General features: G+C 37.4%; 1 protein-coding gene across 5 annotated transcripts in view; it reads left to right on the forward strand.

Moving 5' to 3' along the window:
• Positions 1 to 21,468, forward strand: part of Neto (Neuropilin and tolloid-like) — a 341,810-nt gene that overhangs the window by 162,303 nt on the left and 158,039 nt on the right. The window lies entirely within an intron of this gene.

The raw sequence follows: 21,468 nt of genomic DNA on the forward strand, positions 1-21,468 counted from the left end.
CTGTGAAAAAATCAAACTTCTAAGTCAATGCAATCAAAAGCTACAGTCACTGATGTATTAAACTGGCTACAGTCATTAAAAAGGTGTTTTCATACAAATCACCTTAACAGAAAAAGTTATAGCGCACGGCTGGCTGTCCTAGAAACTTGGAATTTGCATAAAGGTAGCTCTTATAGCACAATAAATAAGAAAAATCTGAAAATCATAATTTTTTTCATGATGACCTCACATTGCGTACATTTTTCTTATGAGCTTAATAGGCTCTGCTAACACTGCATCATCCGCTCTGCTAACATCCCCCCCGCAGGTAAAGTTTTCAAATGAGACATTTTTTATAAACATTTTTTTTTGTCATTAATCATCATCGATCATCATCACCACAATAACCATCATCATCATCAATCATCATAATCAGCACCACTATCATCACCATCACCATCAATCAGCTCCAGTCTCCGCTCCGCTCCGCCAGCCTCAGCTCCGCTCTACTTGACTGCCTCCGCTGCAGCCTGCATTGTCTCAGCTCCATCCGTTGCCTCCGCTCCACTCTGTTGCCACGCTGCCTCCGCTCCGATGCCTCCGCTCCGTTGTCTCTACTCCGATCCACTGCCTCCGCTGTAGCCCGCATTGTCTCCGCTCCATCCGTTGCCTCCGCTCCACTCCGTTGCCACCCTGCCTCCGCCCCGATCCGATCCGAACAAATATCTATGTATCTCTTATCACGTGCCTAAATGCCAAGTTTCATAAAGAACCACCGATTTATCTTCAACAATGACGATCTTCCATATAAACTTTCATTTCATCCCCTATTTCACCCCCTCTTAGGATGAATTTAAAAAAACGCGCGAACAAATATCTATTTATCTCTTATCACGTGCCGAAATAGCAAGTTTTATAAAGATTCATCGATTTATCTTCGATAATGAAGACCTTCCTCCATAAACTTTCATCCCCTCACAGGTCGAATTTTCAAAAAAGCTCAACCAAATATCGACTTATTTCTTATTAAATGCCTAAATGCCAAGTTTCATGGTTTTATCTTCGACAGCGATAAACTTCCACCATATTAACTTTCATCCCCTATTTCGACCCCTAAAAGCCTCTTTTTCGCAATAAAAGATAGCCTATGTTCTTTCCCAAGGTCTATTCTATCTCTGTACCAAATTTCATCCAAATCGGTTCAGCGGTTTAGGCGTGAAAGCGTAACAGACAGACAGACTGACAGACAGACAGACAGACAGACAGAGTTACTTTCGCATTTATAATATTAGTATGGAAGTATGGAAGTATGGATTAAATGCCTAAATGCCAAGTTTCATGGTTTTATCTTCGACAGCGATAAACTTCCACCATATTAACTTTCATCCCCTATTTTACCCCTAAAAGCCTCTTTTTCGCGATAAAAGATAGCCTATGTTCTTTCCCAAGGTCTATTCTATCTCTGTACCAAATTTCATCCAAATCGGTTCAGCGGTTTAGGCGTGAAAGCGTAACAGACAGACAGACTGACAGACAGACAGACAGAGTTACTTTCGCATTTATAATATTAGTATGGAAGTATGGAAGTATGGATTAAATGCCTAAATGCCAAGTTTCATGGTTTTATCTTCGACAGCGACGAACTTCCACCATATAAACTTTCATCCCCTATTTCAACCCCTTAAAGCCTCTTTTTCGCGATAAAAGATAGCCTATGTTCTTTCCCAAGGTCTATTCTATCTCTGTACCAAATTTCATCCAAATCGGTTCAGCGGTTTTGGCGTGAAAGCGTAACAGACAGACAGACAGACAGACAGACAGACAGACAGACAGAGTTACTTTCGCATTTATAATATTAGTATGGATAGTATGGATAATATCTACTCACTTTTACAAACTATTGAAAATCCCTAATTATACTTAGTTCTTTTAAAGTCCATTTTCTGTTTTTTGTCTTTCAAATTTCAACCAGCCACACTTAGCACATTGCAGTACAGTGCAGTAGTTCAGCCTTGTCTATTAATAAGTCAATCAGTAAAGTTACTCTTCTATTTATAGGTAGGTATTATAATCTGGTTAAAGCCACGAGTTCACGGTAGATGCAGACCGCTTCCAATCGAATCAACTGGAGATATAATTATGTAAGCAAAATATATAATTATAAAAGATTTTTAAAAGAACCATACAAGGTATGTGGATGTTACTTAGAAATAATTGTAGTAAAAAGTAATAAATTGTATGTAAAAGAAATAATATATTTACCAAAATAAAAATAAAATATGTTACATTTAGTAGGTAGAGATTCGATATGTTTTAATATAGCAACACTTGTCGTTGCTTGTCACTTTTGTGTTAGCCGTGGTGAGGTTCGAACATAAGAGAGTTGTAACGGTTTGAATCAAGAAGAAAATAAAAGTGATCTCTATTATTGAAGTCTGAATTATCATTCGTCTATCCTGAGCGTCCAACCTGGGGTAAGCTTTTACTTTAGAAGTGGGATGCGCAGCCAGCGCCCCATGCTGCCGTTACTTGGAGGAAGAAAAACAACGTCAGTGACGAAAGAAAATTTTAATAGATGGTCCGTTGTTCCTGGTTATGACGTGATGTTTAAAAGTGGAATAAAAAATTGAGGTGCAACATTTTAAAATTTGCGTGAGCTTTTATATATGGGGGAGATCTATGCCAACCAGTGGATTGTCCTACTGTTGATTATAATGACTAATAATAGATATGACATGGCTTAGTAATACAGCCAAACTCGCACGGTATTGCTTCCAAAGGAGAAAGCTTTATTCACTAATCCATTAGTTCATTAAAAACAGTTTTGCATAAAACTGTTGACATCGAAATAACTTTTTCCCAATTCAAAGTATCCGACAACCCATTTCAAAAAGATACTTTGTCAGATCATTTAAAAGTTGTTGAATTTCTAAATGTTAAGGGCAAAGGCGGTCCCAAAACTTATTTTAACACCGTGTTTGTTATGTTTACATTTACACCAATACTCCCTATTTTGTGAACATTATTTTCAAAGTCAGATTGCTCTGAAATACAACAACTAAAGTTTGAGTTTGTAGATAAATTTCATCATCATCATCATCATCATGTCACAGGACGTCTACTATTGGGGATAGACTTTCATTTCCTTCTGCATCCACCGCGAACCGGTCATCTTGTGGATGGCCTACGCTGCGCTTGCAGATCCACGGTCCTTATTAATTCTAAGCGTTCCTGTCCCTCCTTGTGTCGTTATCCTCCTTACTCAAGGTCGTGACCTTGTCACGAGGTAGTGTCCGGGGAAGTTGTTCTAGTAAAGAAGAAGGCAGGATCAGGGCAGACAGTAATATTTATTTAAGATAATAATAAAAGGGCACCTGCGAACAAACAGACGCGGTCTTGAGTATCTAAAAGGTATGCTTTGACACTGTATCAACAATTATAAAAATACATAGTTAATCAACTTACGTTTCCGTGCCCAGTTCTTTATTTATATAATTCAATGGCACTGAAGTCCAGCAGTATTACAATCTAATGAACTTAAGAAACTTCACAAATGCACTGTACAATTATTTGAAACTGGATAACTTCTGGATAAGGATAAATCCTTCCTTCGTATAGGAGTAATAAATTATAAACTAGTTATGGAGTTTTAGGAGATTTATAGGATCTAGGATAAAAGACAGGTATCTGTTCAGCTCGGAGGCTCTGAATAGAATGACTACTTGACTAAATCGAACAGGTGTGGAATTAGAAAAGGAAATTTGAATTTAAATGTAATTTTTTCGAATATGTGCTAAACCAGACAGTACAAAGAGTTAGGAAGAAACGAGCTGTATGACACCTCATTACAATCTTCACGAATTATTTCCTAGACCATCGCTCTCCGTTTGTGCTGTCGTGGATCTGATCTTCAATGCAAGAGCTTCTCTTGCCGCTTGCCACCTTCTCTGCAACAAGTTTTTCAAGGTTAACGTTCTTGTTTCTCACTATGTGACCAAAGAAGTCGAAGATCCTGAGACAGATCATGGATAATAGATATCGTAGCACGATGTGACGTCATGAGGAACTTAGACTGGCTGTATCTTCACCATTTTTAGTTTAATTGCCAAAAGAATAAATACGTCTCCAATCTTCGCACTGACGGGCTAATTAGGTGTTTTAGGATAATAGGCCTATTCATGGTTGTATCTGTCTTACGGTAGTTTTAATTCAAGTTATGTTATGAGTAGTAATAAAACGTGTCCCAGATGTGCTGCTAGTGTTACCAGTTAAAGTACCCAAGTGACCGATCTTCATTTGGAGTTCATTTTTGTAAATTGCACCACGTATAAATACTTAACGGGAAAATAGATGTAGTGAAAAAAGTTTTGACACAGGCCAATTTAAATTCAATCTTATATTAATGTCATAAAGGTTATGATATGGTTTTTTTTTTTTACTTTTATAATGTTCGTGATTTCAGCATCTTATCTCTTTTTTTTCATGTAGGTGCTAAAATTGTTTAACTACAATAACTTAATGCACTGGAACAAGTCCTTACACCCACGTCATAAGGTCAAGTTTGGTCCAATTTCAAAGCAACATAAATAGTGATTTCGTTCCCGAAAACGGACGTCTGAGAAAACCGTTTGTAATGATTTTCTTTACAATTTTCCATTTTCTCCTGGTCACGGGAGGTTTCTATTGAAAGTTTTTATTCCAATCTGTTTCTTTGATTGTTCATAGAATTCCATTTATGGGGGTTTGGGGTTCAGGTCAACGATCTTAACCTAACTACGTAGAGGATTTTGAAAATTAAGCACTAAAAGTTGCGAAGTATAATTTTAGAGAGGAACAATTGGGATATTCAAATAAATCCTGTCTGTGGACCCACTGAAAATCAGCGTCGTAGTACCGCGTGCTGGCGTGTACACATGCTGGAAAGTACACCCACCTTTTTTTGTAGCAACTAGGTACACAAGCATATATACCTACTATGTTTTATACCTACCTAATTGTTGGCAATACACGCATTTTCTTTCTTTCTTTCTTTCTTTCAAGTGAGTGGGTAATTTTTTGGCTGTATTTTGCCTTAAAACCAAGGTCTTTGATCAGCGCGTTCTCCCAGTACTAACATATGCTTCCAAAACATGGCCTCTTACAGTAAACATGGTTAAGAAGCTCAAAATCGCTCAGAGATCCATGGAGAGAGCTATGTTAGGGCTTAGTTTGAAAGACAGAGTGCGGAATGAATGCATCCAGAAACGCACCAAAGTAACAGACATCTTGAGACGCATTGCACGACTGAAATGGAACTGGGCAGGGCATGTGGCACGCCGAATGGATAACCGCTGGGCCCATAGAGTGCTGGTGTGGACACCACGGACCACAACAAGTGTAGGCAGACCCCAGATGAGATGGTCTGATGACATAAAGAGTTACGTCTTTGTGGAAATAGGAAGAGCGCAGTACCGGGGTCTCTTATACCGGCCTCGCTGCTGTAGTGCTATCTATAGGAAAAATGTCTACAATATGTGTATAGAGTTGTACAATGCCTTACCATTTGAGTTGAACATCCTAGATGGTCAAGAGTTTAAGACACAAGTTGCTAAATGGCTGTTGGATTATTGTTTTATAGTGTAAAAAGAATACTTAAATCTTAATATGACATATAATTAATGTAAAAGTAATAATTTATTGTAATTTATATATTTGTTATCCTTTTATTCTGATTCTGACATGATATATCTAATTGTTTATAATTAATCGTTAGTATAGTTTTATTTAATTTACTGAAATACCTAGTTGAAACTGAATACTGTGCCACATGTACAACAACATCTTATGTATTCTATATTATGTATTCTGGCAAATAAGCATTCTCATTCTCATTCTCATACGGCCGGACCGTACGGCTCAGGAAGACGGAGAATAGGAGATTAGGAGAGGGTTACATCCAGTAGTGGATAGATAAAGCCAGAAAGAGAAGAAGAGATTATTGTAGCTGTTCAAAAATAAATATTTTCTATTCTATTCTATTCTAAATGTTACTGTTAGAAAATTTTAAAGAGAGAAAAAAGTGATGAAACGTTTGAAGCTTTCCCTTGATCTTCTTAGGATCCATTCATCAGATTCTGATTTGGTGATATACTATCTAATTGGAGATATACTCATACAAACAAAAAGAATATAACTGATTTAATATCTTCCACCTTTTTTTGAAGTAGGTTAAATATGTATTGTATTGTATTGTATTGTATTGTAAAACTCTTTATTGTACATAACACTAATATATACAAAGATAATAAGATAATAAGATGTACAAAGGCGAACTTATCCCTTAAAGGGATCTCTTCCAGTTAACCTTTGAACGATTGACAGGATATCAGACACAAGAGTAGACACTACAAGTACAATGTACATTGTACAATGTATATGACATTGAATTAGAAAATATCCAAAAACTAAATCAACACAAAAAAAATTTCAACTCCCCATAAAGTTCAAGGTTCTTTTGTCTTTTATACGTGGCACGTGTATGATCAGGATTCCAATTATTTCTGGTCAAGAACATTTTGAAAAAGTTGTTCAATTGCTTTCATACATATTGCACCCCAATTACGAATATGCTGGGGGTATAATAAAGAAACATTTTAGTAGGTAAAATACTTAGCGAGTTTCAAGCTTACGAACTTTTTTTTTTTCAACAAAATGTGCGAGCAGCTTTCATCTCGGTCTATATACGTCCCACTGCAGGCACAGGCCTCCTCGCAGAATGAGGGCTTGGGCCGTAGTTCCCACGCGGGCCCACTGCGGATTGAGAACTTCACACACGCCATTGAATTGCTTCGTAGGTTTGTGCAGGTTTCCTCACGATGTTCTCATTGTAAAGCTCGTGGTAAATTTCAAATGTAATTTCGCACATGAATTTCGAAAAACTCAGGGGTTTGAACCCACGTTCCTCAGCCTGAGACGCCATAGGTCAAACCACTAGGCCACCACGCCACGGTTACGTAAACTGATTTATGCGTTACGTCAATGTCACTCGTGAAATTTGTAAAATTTATAATTTGACACTTCAATGACTGTGAAGTTATGTTATTATGTTTGAAAAAATAAAAAATAGATAAAAGTTAAAAAAAAAAATTGGTCGTAAAATTGTAACAGGTAGTTTTTAACCCCCGACGCAAAAAGAGGGGTGTTATAAGTTTGATCGCTATGCGTGTCTGTGTGTCCGTCTATGGCACCGTAACTCTTAAATGAGTGGACCGTTTTGAATGCGGTTTTTTTATTTCAAAACAGGTTTTCTAGCGATGGTTCTTAGATATGTTTTATCAAAATCGGTTCAGCCGTTTTTGAGACATTGATCTTTGAAGTGACAAAGTCGGGGGTTTTCTAACTTTCTGTTGGTTATTTTGAACATGAAACTACCGTGAGACTCACTCATATTAAATATGATGACCGGGATAACTCACGTCTTAAATCGAGTTTAGCTCGACATGTTTCGGGCTAATCCGTAGCCCTTCGTCTTCGGAGCAACGCGACTCAGCGGCTGCTGCAACACGCGCACTGCGCGCCGCCGCTCTGCTCGCGCGACTACCCGACGAAACTGACACCGGCACACAACTACCCGCGTTTTCATCATCATTACAACTGTCAAATGTAGGCAGTGCGCGTGTTGCAGCAGCCGCTGAGTCGCGTTGCTCCGAAGACGAAGGGCTACGGATTAGCCCGAAACATGTCGAGCTAAACTCGATTTAAGACGTGAGTTATCCGGGTCATTATATTTAATATTTCTGTTGGTTAGTTTAGGTTATTATCAATGAAATGATAGTGAGTCGTCTGCTGAAATTAATGGAGATCAAGACAAACACGGTTTATAATCGCATAGTATTTAAAAGATTATTTATTTATGGTTCCATCCATTATTTTATACCTCAATGGGGCAGGAAGCATCCGAGTCGTTTGTCAAGCACGAGTGCCACTGACGTCCCAAAACTTAACAGATGATCGATCCGACAATCAGGATAACTTGGCTTTGTTTCAAAATGAATCAGTTGTTTAAACAGATTTTACTTAGGTACGATGAATTGACTTATTTCGTATCAATGGAAAAGTGTGACGATTTTCTTCATCGAATTCTGTAGTCCTATTAAAATTAGGTGAAGTAGTAGTATAGGTACATCGTTTTATTTTTGAATTCAGCTTAGGTTCTTCATGAGAAGATTCAGCAGGAATAGAGTTGATTTCTTCAAGATACTAGTGGCCTAACTGTTACAATTTAAAATATAATTAAGACTTGGATAATTAATTATATCTACGCAGTAAAACAGTGTTTAATGTTTCTTAAGTTATCACGTTTTCTAATGTTGTTCGTAACCAAAGAAAATAATTTTATTATGTCTTTCTACTCTTTCTTTTGTGTTACGTCAATGTCACACATCAAGTTTGTTGTTTGACCTTCGAATGAATGTAAAGTTATTAATTATGAATGAAAACACAAAAAAAACATAAATTTCACTACCAGTTATTTTCCATCAATCAACTGAGCCGTCTGCCGAAGTTAACGGAAATCGAGAAAAAAATGGTGTAGAAGAAAGGATAAAATTGTTAGGGCATACACTGTACCAGAAATTACTTAAACACTAGGTTAACATATAAACAAACAAATTTTAGAACTTTTTAATCAACTGACTTTAAACTGGGTAGTTTTTTGAGTCGGTTAATTTTTTTTATTTCATATTTTTCTCGCTTTTTAAAGTATCAATAATAATAAGTTATAATAGCTACTTGTACAATCAACTGCTCGTTATCTGTTACAAAAAATTGCCTCTTCCGATTCAGACACGATACTTACCTGACTGATTTTTTACCGACTTCAAAAAAGAAGGAGGTTCAATGTTTCAATGTTTGTATTTTGTTTAAGTATGTTCACCGATTAATCAGTCAATTGTGGACCGATTTTCAAAATTCTTTTTTTATTCAAAAGAGTACTCTTCTGAGGTGGTCCTATTGTCACAAGTCAAGATCCGATGATGAAATCCTAGGAGAATCGAGGGCAAACCTCAAATTTTATAGGCATATGGCATTTGTAGATTTTTAGTCTATACTCAACGGTCTCAAATTAGAGTTATTATTGCTCTGACCCCATTGACTAAACCATAACAAAAAAGAAGTTCTATTATAACTATCTTTAATATTCTTTCTTGCCAATTATGATAGATGTAAGTCCATTTGAAAGGGGCCCCTAATATGATTGGGTCCTCCAAATGGACCCTTGATATTCCGGGGACACGTCAAAGAACAAAATCCGCCCATTATAAGTGACTTTCCTATTGACGGATAAGGAAGCTGAGGTACGTGGTAAATTGGGGTTGCAGGGTAGTTCTATAAAATGCAGGAGTATTGGCAGTAAGAGCTAGTGGTGGCTTTTAATGTATACATATACAAGGTAAGGTAGGTATACAATCTGGGCCCAATTTCACCATTCTCACAGGCGCGAGTTACGCGTGTGTTAACCACGAAACGCTACAATTGTAACGCAAACCTGTCACGGCTCTTATCTCATGTCAAGATTTACGGACAAATCTACAAATAAATGTCGACTAGGAATAGTAGATTGTACAACAAGAGCATAAAACGAGCCATTTTTCCCGAGACGTACGGTGAGGTACGTCCATCGGGACCGTACAAAGAGATGAGTTATGAGATTAGCTACCGTTAATATTTTATCACGTGACAAGACTGAAAGAAAAAAAAAACGAAACTTTAATAATCATAAATATAGTTGGACCGAAATGCCAGAACTTGCAATAAATTATATCGGCCATAAAATACCGATATTCCGCTCATATCCTGCCTGAGTCCATTAATATTTAGGAAAACCCTTCGTACCACTCGAAAACATCTAATACATAATAAACAGAGCTGGGTCACCGTATCTGAGAAACATAAAAATGGCTCGTAACTTAGTTGCCTGGTTCTGAGGGTTCTGTACGCTAGTCTTTTCATTAGGCTTTAAAAATAGCTCTGAAGTTAGGACAAACAAATTGTTTAGGGCCTACACTAACTCTCACGGTTGCATTGTGCGATTTGAGCGGCGCGGGCGCACGCCTGCGGGCGCTGGTGCAGATAAAATCCGTCGCACGCGACACTTGCAGGTAGCACGGATTACTCGCAGTAGTTCCTATAGTTCCTTTCGTTTCATAATAATAAATCTCCTTTTTTGTACTACTTGAATTACTTTCCTCACCCGCGACCTTATGATAGCTAAGTTTATGCAAGATATGCGTGTTCATACAGTTCTTCCACCTCCAGCCTCCACACTGTAAGAACACACACAAATCACACAAACCCATCTATCTCGCCACCACCTCACTAAACTGACGCGTTTCGAACTCAACCAGAGCTCATCTTCAGAGCAACACAACCGTACACCATATACTCGTATAGTAGATGTTGAGTCTAACATCTGGTACACATCTACCATACGAGTATATGGTGTAGGTACGGTTGTGTTGCTCTAAAGATGAGCTCTGGTTGAATTCGAAGGCTCAGGCCTAAAATGTCTGTTTTCCTAAAATGTACAAGTCTCAAAACGTCTGCGTTTTCACAATGTTAGCACTTCTATTTTGTCAGCTTTCTCAAAATGTCTGCTATTTAAAATGTGTAGGTACAATCTCAGGAAGTCGCCTATGCATAATGTTTTACATTCCTATAATATTAGCATTAACATAATTTCTGCTTTCCCGTTATGTTCACTTTTTTAAGTAGGCTATAGTCTTGTTATGTTTGTTTTCCCATAATGTCTGCTTTTTAATACTTTTCGTTCTCAACCGGTTTCGTACCCAAACGAAGGGATTTTCGTACTTTAGTTTTTAACTAAAATCAATGCTAAAAAAATCCGAAAGTAACTCAAGACTGTCTGTCTGTTACTCTTTCACGGCTAAACCGCTGAACCGATTTAGATGCAATTGAAGACCATGATTGGAGACATTTGGGAATAAGACTTTTCTGGAATGCCAACGTTATAAGAAGGCGGATATTTTGAGGTTGCAGACATTTTGAGAATAAGCACTTTCTGAAAAGCGAACATTATACAATAACTGCCATTCTTGGAGGCAGGCAATTTTAAATATCTGACATTTTGAGAAGCTGACATTATGCAAAAGGCGTGTTGACATTCTGAAAAGCAGACATTTTGCGAAAAATACACTTTAAAAAAACGGATATTTCAGGCCTGAGCCAATTCGAAACGCGTCAGTTTGGTGTGGTGGCGAGATAGATGGGTTTGTGTGATTTGTGTGTTTTTACAGTCTGGAGGTGGAGCAGTAGCTTGAACACGCATATCTTGCATAAACTTAGCTATCATGGTCGCGGGTGAGCAAAGAAATTCTTTTAGTTCATTACAATTTCTCATACAGAATATGCCGGCCGGGGATTGCACCTACTCGGCTTTTCAATCGTCAAATCGTGCACGGAACCCTAAAACGAAGGGGGAAATAATCACGCTGACATGACGAATGATGCACGATTCTTCCGCCACTTGTCAATTTATTGGATAATGATGAAGAATTGTATCACCGAGGGAGACAGAGGATTGTGTTGGCTCGGGTCTTCATAATAATGGTGTTGATGGTTTTTGGGACCTGTTTAAAAAGCTAGACTGTTATACACCGTTAGTCATAAAGTATCACCGAGGATACCGTACATCTCTGAATATACTTACTGCACAAATGACTGTTCTGGGATTCGCATTTCACGCGAAAGAAATCAGGCGATACACTAGTTATGTAGTTCTATTACGAAAGATAAAGATAAAAGATAAAGATAATTTATTTGTCAAACATGAGTTCCTATATACAATTATTAAATTGAATATATAGATGTACAATAATTTGATGTCCTGTCCTTCATGTCTTGCCTTTCAGCATACAAATTTGATTGAATTTGATTTACGAAAATAAGTTATTGGTAAAAATTTCATTTTTAATACGAGCTTTTTTTGTTGACTGTACTTTTTGTTGACTGTACTCGTATTGCCACCCAAACTACATTTGCATACCAAATTTCAAGTCGATGCGATGATGAAAATTAGAAAAAAATCGATGGTAGTAATTATATCAAATTTACAAGGAAAACTATAACGGTTATGTTTGCTTGGGAATTATTAGTAGTTTAAGGGGCTGTTTCACCATCCATTGATTAGCGTTAACTGACGGTTAAATGTGATGCCGTCTCCGTCTATTCGAACAAAACAAATAGAGACGGCATCACACCTAACCGCCAGTTAACACTAATCAATGGATGGTGAAACAGCCCCTAATTATATTATATTATATTCCGTATAAAAAAATATTCCGTACAAAATACGAAATCCTTAGAAAAATATTACTTAATTTTTTCGTAATGGCTACGGAACCCAATTTCGGGCGTGTCCGATACGCTCTTGGCCGGATTTCTACAAACATTATCGAAAAAAAAAACTTAATCTTCTAAGCATTTATCAAAAATAGTAACTCATTGCCGCTAATAATATACTCACTTGAAAACCCCTCTCTTTCTGGACTCCGGGTAAAAATATTATATGAAGTTTCCAACCAATTATTGCTCCCTTCCCGTCAACCACTTTCAAACTCCGGAAATTCGGGAGCAAGTTGATGTTATGATTATATTACAGATCCAAGTTGTGTTATTCGAACTAAGTAAATATTATTTGACGAATTCTGAGTAAAATCGGAAGCTGCATCAGCAATGTGTAAATGTCTCTTTCTTGCTCTCTTGCTCTCTCTCAATGCTTTATTGTTTTGGTACGGTTCTGTTCGGTTGAGAAATGATTAGTACAACAACTAGCTAATAATCATATTCATCATCATCATCAACTGGAAGACGTCCACTGCTGAACATAAACCTCCCCCTTAGAACCTCCCCCTCGAGGACTTTTCTCCCCCAACGGTTATCTGTTCATGGCTAAATGTTTGTGTACCGCTGTTTGTAAGCTACGATGGCACATACAGACGAAGGGATATTGCTGAAAAACTTATAACACCCTCTTTTTGCGTCGGGGGTTAAAAAAAGATGGATTAAATTTTACTGTACGTAATTATTAAATGAGACTAGGAATAAACATATTAAGAAAAGATAACCATAAGTAAAACTTAACTATAAACTAAATAAATAACTTAAAAACTTAATACCAACTAAATTAAATCTAAAAAAAGGCCCCCGTGGCATGGTGCCCAAAAAGCTGAGTGTATTCCTTCGTTGAATGGCGATGGCGATTCGTTGAGATAGATAGCTGCCAGCCCCTTGGTCTCCAGTAGTGTCCACCAGCCACTTTTGCATTTCTTTAATTAAAATATAAGAAATTAGTTAAGTCATTCTGAAGTTAGGGCGAACCAACCAAAGTAAATAGGAATTTATTATATTATTATAATAACCTAACCATAAAAAAACATTTTTAATGCAAGCTTTTTTAGCTGAATGTACTTTTTGTTGACTGTACTTGCATTGTCATCCAAACTACATTTGCGTACCAAATTTCAAGTCTATGCTATTAATCGTTGAAGAGTTCCGTCCTGCGGAGACGATCCTGGCTGGACTACCAGGATGTCACTACTAGATTATTGTATTGTCACGCAATTTACATAAGTATTTAAAATTTCATATTAATCTGACTAACTGGAAGTTGATCCAATTTCACTTGCAAGATTTGACCACAGACAGACAGACTAGACAGACAACGGGACAGGTAAAACTAAATAAAAGCTTTTAAAATAGATTATACCGCTTCAATGTACTCATAAATCCGCGGTCATCCATTTCAGTGCCTCTTTAAAACCTCCATACCATAATCCCTCATACCTAACATAACAGTCTCACACATCCAGCACTTAATATTTCCAAGTGGCCCCAGGGGTGTGTCAAATAAGACAAAAAACCGGGTCCAATATACCAAAATCATAACCCTCTTTATAGGCTGGAGTCGGTGTAACGGGTCCTCGGGGGGCAATTCCGAGATCAGGATTAGATGCAACGAGGACGTTATTTTTCAAGATTATCCTTGATAATACCCCCTGTCTCGTGGATTAGTCGGTTTGCGTCGTGAAGGGAGGACTAACTCTTAGGATGGACTTAAAAACGCGCTTCTAATATTAATAACAAGTGAATTGACAGAAATGCCTCATATATTTTTTTATCGAACGAGACTTAACATTGCGTAGATCTAACGGGTATGGCCTGTAATACGAGCAAAAAATTAAAACATAGATCGCCCCAGTGGGTTGAAACTCCATACAAAAAATCTAATGTATGGAGCTAGTGTCTTTTTTGTACCAACCTCTCCAAAATAACTTATTGGTTGCCATATTTATGAAATGATCTGTGTTTAGAAGATTTCACTTAAATTATAATATTTGCAATTCTTCACATTTTAAGCTGTGAAAAAAAAAAATAAGCGGAAAAAAATATTACTAAGATAAATAATACAATATAAAAATAATTCTGACTGGATATCCTTTTTTATTTAAGTAAATGAAAAAATTTTAGTTCTATTTTTCAATTTTATATGGCAACCCACAAACCTTCATCTGCTGCGTGGGAACGGACGCCTTCGCGAGATTTTGTGTTTGTATTTTCGTGTATTTTGGTGTTTTGTTTTGTTAATAGCGTTGAGTTTGAGATTATTTCTCCTCCGCATTAACTTTTCATTCACTAAAGTGCATTTATTCGAGACAGGACTCTAGTTTTTACCGTAATTTTCACGACTGTCCTTTACTAAGAAACCATTCAACATAAGGAGATGCGAAATTGTGGTATTCAAGAAAAACATTGTGAAAACAAAATGTTCTTTGCTAGATTTCCTCTAAGTGAACATGTGTAAGTAAAGTTACTGATAAATCTAATAATAGGTGTTGAGGTTATATTTGGCTGGCCGACGTCAATTCGTATTATATAGTATCACGACAATTAATTTTATTTCAGTTGTAAGCAGTGGGTGAAAGTAGTTGGCAACGAGATTTCACAAAATCGAAAACCCGGCTGAAGAAGAAAGCCATACCAAAATTGGGACTTCCCATGCCACCTCTTTCTGAAGAAATTCTTGAAGGGTTTCCCCTAAAGATGGCAAGAACAGCCAAGGTAAACACTTTATTTTATTTTCAATTTATCTCTATTGCAACTTGACTTACTGCATCTTATAATAATAATAATAAAATAATAAAAGATATTGATTTAATAGTTTGTTTACAAATTCTACATAGGTATATAACAAATAATAAGTAAAATCAAACTATCAAAAGGGAAAGCGACTCAGCTTATGCCTGCACCTTGCAGAACAAAGTCCCTTGGCTGACAGGCGCGGTTTTTCAGTCGCCCCCATAAACCATAACCCTAATAAATACCATCAATACACATGCACATATTTTTTTTACATACAATATATTATGTTATAAATTAATTTGCTTCGTCATCAATAATAATGCTAGGTATTTTGAGTGTATAGTATAGTTGCCGGTCAGAGCATTAGTAATAGACAGAAAAATTGGCTATACACACTAATTATATTTCACCTGTATAAGTTAGTGGAAGCTTCTGGCTAAATTAAACTTTGTTTCAGGTTCAGCTTTGGAGTTACCCAGTGTGGAATATTTACATGCACAGCCTTCTACAAGTGGTGCGCAGTGTAAAACTGACAATACAACAGGTAAGCTATCACTGATAAAAATCTATACCTTATAGCATAATTTAGAATTTTAGAGTTGATCTGATGATAAAGCTAGCGGGTGACCATAGGAACACTGTGATAAACAACACAACTGCATCGAGTTTGGACTCGTTTGTCGTCTTGACGAGTACTTTGGTAACCAGGGGCATATAGTACAGTCAGCAAAAAAAAACTTATATTAGAAGATTTTCAGAAAAACTTTTATTGAACTGTTTACGGAACCTTTCATATTAAATATAATGACCCGGATAACTCACGTCTTAAATCGAGTTTAGCTCGACATGTTTCGGGCTAATCCGAACCTTTCAACCTTTCATGTACGAGTCCAACTCGCACTTGACCATTTTTCTGTATTGTCTGTGTTTATGGTACACTTCATGTAATAACACTCCTCTTTTTGCGTTAGGGGTTAAAAATAGGTTGAGCTGCTTAGTAGTTAGAGGAGATAGAAATGGATATGCATACATACAGGTCAAAATATAATCCTCCTTTTGGGCTTCACCAGAATCGGGTAAAAACTACAGAATTAATTTCATTACATTTGGCATGGCAAGTAGATTGTTTATCAGAGGTATACAAAATTATGTATTTTCAACTTCCAAGATCACCTTACATTTCATTTCATTCATTTGACAAGTAAAGACATATTTGACAATAAGGCAAGAAATTGTAAGAAAGTTGTCTAGGTAAACATAGGTCATTGACCTGCAATATGACAAAAATTGGATTGTGCGTACCAATTTTATTTTATCTTGCATTAGTTAGTGTAAGCTACTGGCTAAATTTAACTTTGTTTCAGGTTCAGCTTTGGAGTTGCCCAGTGTGGAATATTTACATGCACAGCCTTCCACAAGTGCTGTGCAGTGCAAAACGGACAATACAATACTACAATACAATACTTGTGTAACGTGAAACTGTATTTACCTATGTAAAGAAAAACAGATCCATGACATGAAAATAAATTATTATTAAGAAAAAAACTTTTTTTTTCTTAATTCGATCATTTAATTAATAAAAAGCGCACCACTACGTGCCGTTTTTTGACAATATATCGATAAAAAAGCACAACACTATGCTGTTACAATATCGATAATATCGACTGTTCCTAACAACACTACTTGTCAATGTGACTTTTTCGGCCCTGTTTAGTCTGTGCAGTTCGTTTCTTGATATTGGCACCAAAAAGACACTGAATTCATACTACAATCGTGGTATTGTTTTTGTATGAGAGTTCCGACTCTTAAAACGTAGTGATTATATACTCTTTGGATCGCCCTCGTCAAACTGAACAACATTTAGTTCAGCGACTTTTAAAAATAATGGAGTCTTTGAATTTTCCTTTTTTCATACAAATTAAATAGTGTTATCAATTTCGTCATCCTAGAACCCAACTGACGTCGCCTGTCACGCTACAAACATCAAGCATTTTGCTTTACATTGCTTCTTCGAATAAACTTAAAAGTGTAATAAATATTTACGAACTATAAACATTACTTTGCTCACCCGCGACTTCATGATAGCTGACTAGATCATGTTCTATAGGTAAGTAATATTCGTTTTTAGGGTTCCGGAACCAAAATGGCAAAAACGAAACCCTTATAGTTTCGTCAAGTCCGTCTGTCTGTCTGTCTGTCCGTCCGTCCGTATGTTACAGGCATTTTACCCGAAAACTACAAGATGTATATCAATGAAATTTGGAGTACAGATGTATTGTCAAAGCCGCTATTTAGTTTTGTAGTTAAATTACAAAAATAAACATTTATAGGGGGGGGGGGCACTCCATGCACGTAATTGAAAAAAATAAAAAATAACTTGCATCAACGTGCGGCACATAGTTCGACAGCTCTTTTGAAAAGATAGTAAGGTTTCTAAAAAAACTATTCTAGGTCTATGTCACGGGTGAGCAAATTGTTATTTGTTGTAGTTCATCTATTTTACTAAGGGTTCGAAAGTTACAGCTTTTTAGCGCCAGTATTTGATTTAAACTACAAAAACAATGACAAAACATGACAAGCTCGGGTTCCATTTTGTAATTTCCACTATGGATAGCAAAAAACAGCGGCGTTTTTCCAACAAGTAAACAGTCTGCTCCCCAAGCGGACCGCGTGATATTTATTCTACATTACTTAGATTGAATGGGAAAAAAAGCGACGGCAGACATTTTGAAAAGCGTTTTTGTTGCGGACTCGTTATTTAAATCGTTACATTGTGCCCGTGATAACATATAAACTCATTCTGGGGAGATTTGAATGGAAATAATGGTTGTTAGGAGAGAATTAATTTTTTGAGCTTTATAAGGTTTGTTTATGTTTTCTCAGAGTACGTTTTGCTTTCCTTTTTACCCGACTGCCCGAAGGAGTATATATGTATGTGGGTATGTATGTCCATTTCTTTGGTCCTCGCTGCAGCCTAAACGGATAAACGGATTGAGTGACATAGGCTATATAATATTTCAATATGGCGTCTGCAAAAAAAAATGTATAGTAACAATATGGGTATTAAAGGAAAGCTAATAATTAGCCCATTCTAAATATATATGGGTTAATATATTTTCAATCTACCGTTTTCACATAAATATCAAAAAGTGTAAAATAAAACATTAAATTAAAAAAATCAAAAAACCCGACTGCCAAAACTAAAAGGAAGAAAATAACTCTAGTGGTCAGAACTCTGTTAAGTAGCTAATTTAAAGTTCAACAGTCGGGACTCATTTAAATCGTGACGCTCAAAAACTCTTAGTAATGGGTCCCGACTGTTGAACTTTAAATTAGCTACTTGACAGAGTTCTAGACCACTAGACTTTTTTCTTTCTCTTAGTTTTGGCAGTCGGGTTTTTTTTTAATTTAATGTTTTTAAACTCAGTTTCCTCCAGAGATGTACGAGGAACCAATACAAACGCTTCATTTACCTATCCTCGCACAGCAAAGCTCTCTAGGTGTAGGTAAAGCTGGCACATCTCTGGTGGAAACACAGGCTTAACCCCCAACGCAAAATATTAGCGCTATAATTTTGATCCCAGTCTCTGTCTAACTGTGGCATCGTAGCTCTCAAAAGGATGACCAATTTCAGATTGTTTTTTTTTTTGGAATCTTTTTGTATTTTTTATTTCAATTACAAATTTTTTGTTACTTTTACGGTCATCCCGTAAAAAATAATAATCTTAATTTGATTGCTTAATAACGACATCTCTTGTCCGGGTGAGCGGTAGTTCCAATGGGATGCTGAAAGTTTCTCGATGAGGGCTACAGCATAGATGTCGCTAGTGTCGCTGCTTACGTGACTAAATAATATAAATTCGTGTCTGTATCTCTGTCCAGTTGTGGTGTAGCGGTATAGCAAACGGCACGGTATGCCGAGGACCTGGGTTCGATTCCCAGCGCGGGTCTTATTTTTCTTGTTTCTATGCATCTATATTTCTGTTTGTATTTTCGATATGACCAAATTCAACATGGTTTTATTTACGTGAAAGGGGACTTCCTTGCGTAGTTTCTTAGCTATGTTTTATTAAAACAAGTTCAGCCGTTTTTGAGATATTAAACTTCGAAATGACAGTGTCGAGATGTGTGCGAATGTAAAGTTACCTCGTCACGTTCCGTCATAATCTTATAACAGTTAGACACTTCAAATTAATGTTAATTAATACAAGTTCATCTTGTCGGTTATTAGTTTGTGACTTAAGAGCAGTTCAATGCTGGGTGTCACACAAATAGATTCATTAAATTGACAGTTAATGTCCTTCCGTGGCAAAGTAAGATTAACATTTAATATACACTAGCTTATGCCCGCGGCTTCGCCCCCTTTGTAACCTTATCTTGATAATAACAAACAACAAAAAAAGAATTAGCGAAGCTAGGACCTTGTGCATGGTCCGCCCGGATTGCTACCACCATCATGCTCGCCAATCCTGCCGTGAAGCAGCAGTGCTTGCACTGTTCTGTTTCGGCGTGGAGAGTAAGACAGCCGGTGAAATTACTGGCACTTGAGGTATCCCATCTTAGGCCTCTAGGTTGGCAACGCATCTGCAATACCCCTGGTGTTGCAGATGTTTATGGGCGGTGGTGATCTCTTACCATCAGGAGACCCACTTGCTCGTTTGTCATCCAGTTGAATAAAAAAAAACGGTCCAGCCGCTCCGAGTTTTGCGCTTAGCAACACATTTTAAGATTCATTTTTTTTAGATCGATAATGGAATTAATTTATAAGGCTGCGTTCCCACCAGAGATGTGCGACGATGTGTTTTGAGGAATGTGTTTTTCATGAACCAATAGAAACGCTTGTGTCTAGATGTCGCTAGTGTCGCTGCTTAAATGACTAAATAAGAAAACAAACAAGCTGAGATATGTGGTGCAAGAAATTCGTGTCTGTATCACTGTCCAGTGGTGGTGTAGTGGTACAGCACGTGGCACGGAAGGGTTAGTCTCACTTCGTCTAAAAAGCAACTGGTCTATGTAGCATGTGGTCTAAAAAGCAGCTGGTCTAAGTAACTAGTGGTCTATAAGGCAACTGGTCTAAGTAGCAAGTGGTCTATAAGGCAACTATGCTGAGGACCGCGCTGATCTTAATTTTCTGGTTTTTCTATGCATCTATATTTCAGTTTGTATTTTCTATAGAAACGATTTATTTACCTACCCTCGCACAGCACAGCTCTCCTGGAAACAGTTGAGGAGCTAGGATACTCGTAGGTAAATAAAGAGTTTCTGTGGGTTCAAAAGAAACACGTTCATCGCAACGCATGCGCATCTCTGATTTAAACGCAGCCTTAGGGCCGATACAGAGACGGACAGCATTTGAACTGCAACCCAGCTGCAAAATGGCAGTTCAAGTGCAGTTTTGATGAAGTTACACTAACTGCATCAAAACTGCAAACCGACTGTGCAGTCCGCTTGCAGTTGCCGTGCAGTCCTGCCAACTGCACACCGACTGCAAGCCGCCTGCACGGTCGTAATGCAGCCGTATTGGTAGAGCAAGATAAATACGATAGTTTACGATAGAGAAACATTATGTAACTACATCTGTATATCATTGATGCATCTCGAATCGCATATAATATTTAATATTCATACTAATATTATAAATGCAAAAGTGTGTTTGTTCATCTTTCACGTCGAATCGGAGCGACGGATCGACGTAACTTTTGGCATGGAGATAGTTTATAAGTCAGAGGGTGCAATAGACTACTTTTAATCCCGAAAAAATGCACAGTTCCCGAGGAAACAGCGCGCGATAATCGAATTCCACGCTGGCAAAGACGCGGACAAAAGCTAGTATATATTTAAAAGCTGACAGCCGTATTGTACATTTGGAAGGGTTTCCGTACCTCAAAAGGAAAAATGTAACCCTTATCACTTTGTTGTCCTTCTGTCAAGACCCTTTTTCTCACGAACGCGTGTAGGTATCACGCTGAAATTAATATCAAATACCCCTTAAAGCATTGAAAAAATTAAACTTCTAAGTTTCTTCCCAAACCTATAGATGCGGAATTGGCTTTAGCCAATCAAAAACTTCTTTATGTCCATGCGATAAGAGCGAAAAGTACGTGGATCGGCTCGGCCGACGCGAAACGACGTTTACCGATGGGAAGACGTCTTTTCCCCTCTTATTGCGTGGACATAAACGTTTTTCGGTCGGCTTTAACCGATTCCGCGTCGGTAAATGTGGGGAGACTTTAAACACAGTACAAAAAACATAACCCTCCTTCGGGCAGTCGGTTAAAAAGGAGCAGTACACCGTCTTCATACAAACGGCCGGAACGCGAGTTATACCTACGCGCCACGAATTCTGAGCAT

The sequence above is a fragment of the Choristoneura fumiferana genome, chromosome 24 (genome assembly GCF_025370935.1).
Source record: "Choristoneura fumiferana chromosome 24, NRCan_CFum_1, whole genome shotgun sequence".
NCBI lineage: Eukaryota > Metazoa > Arthropoda > Insecta > Lepidoptera > Tortricidae > Choristoneura > Choristoneura fumiferana.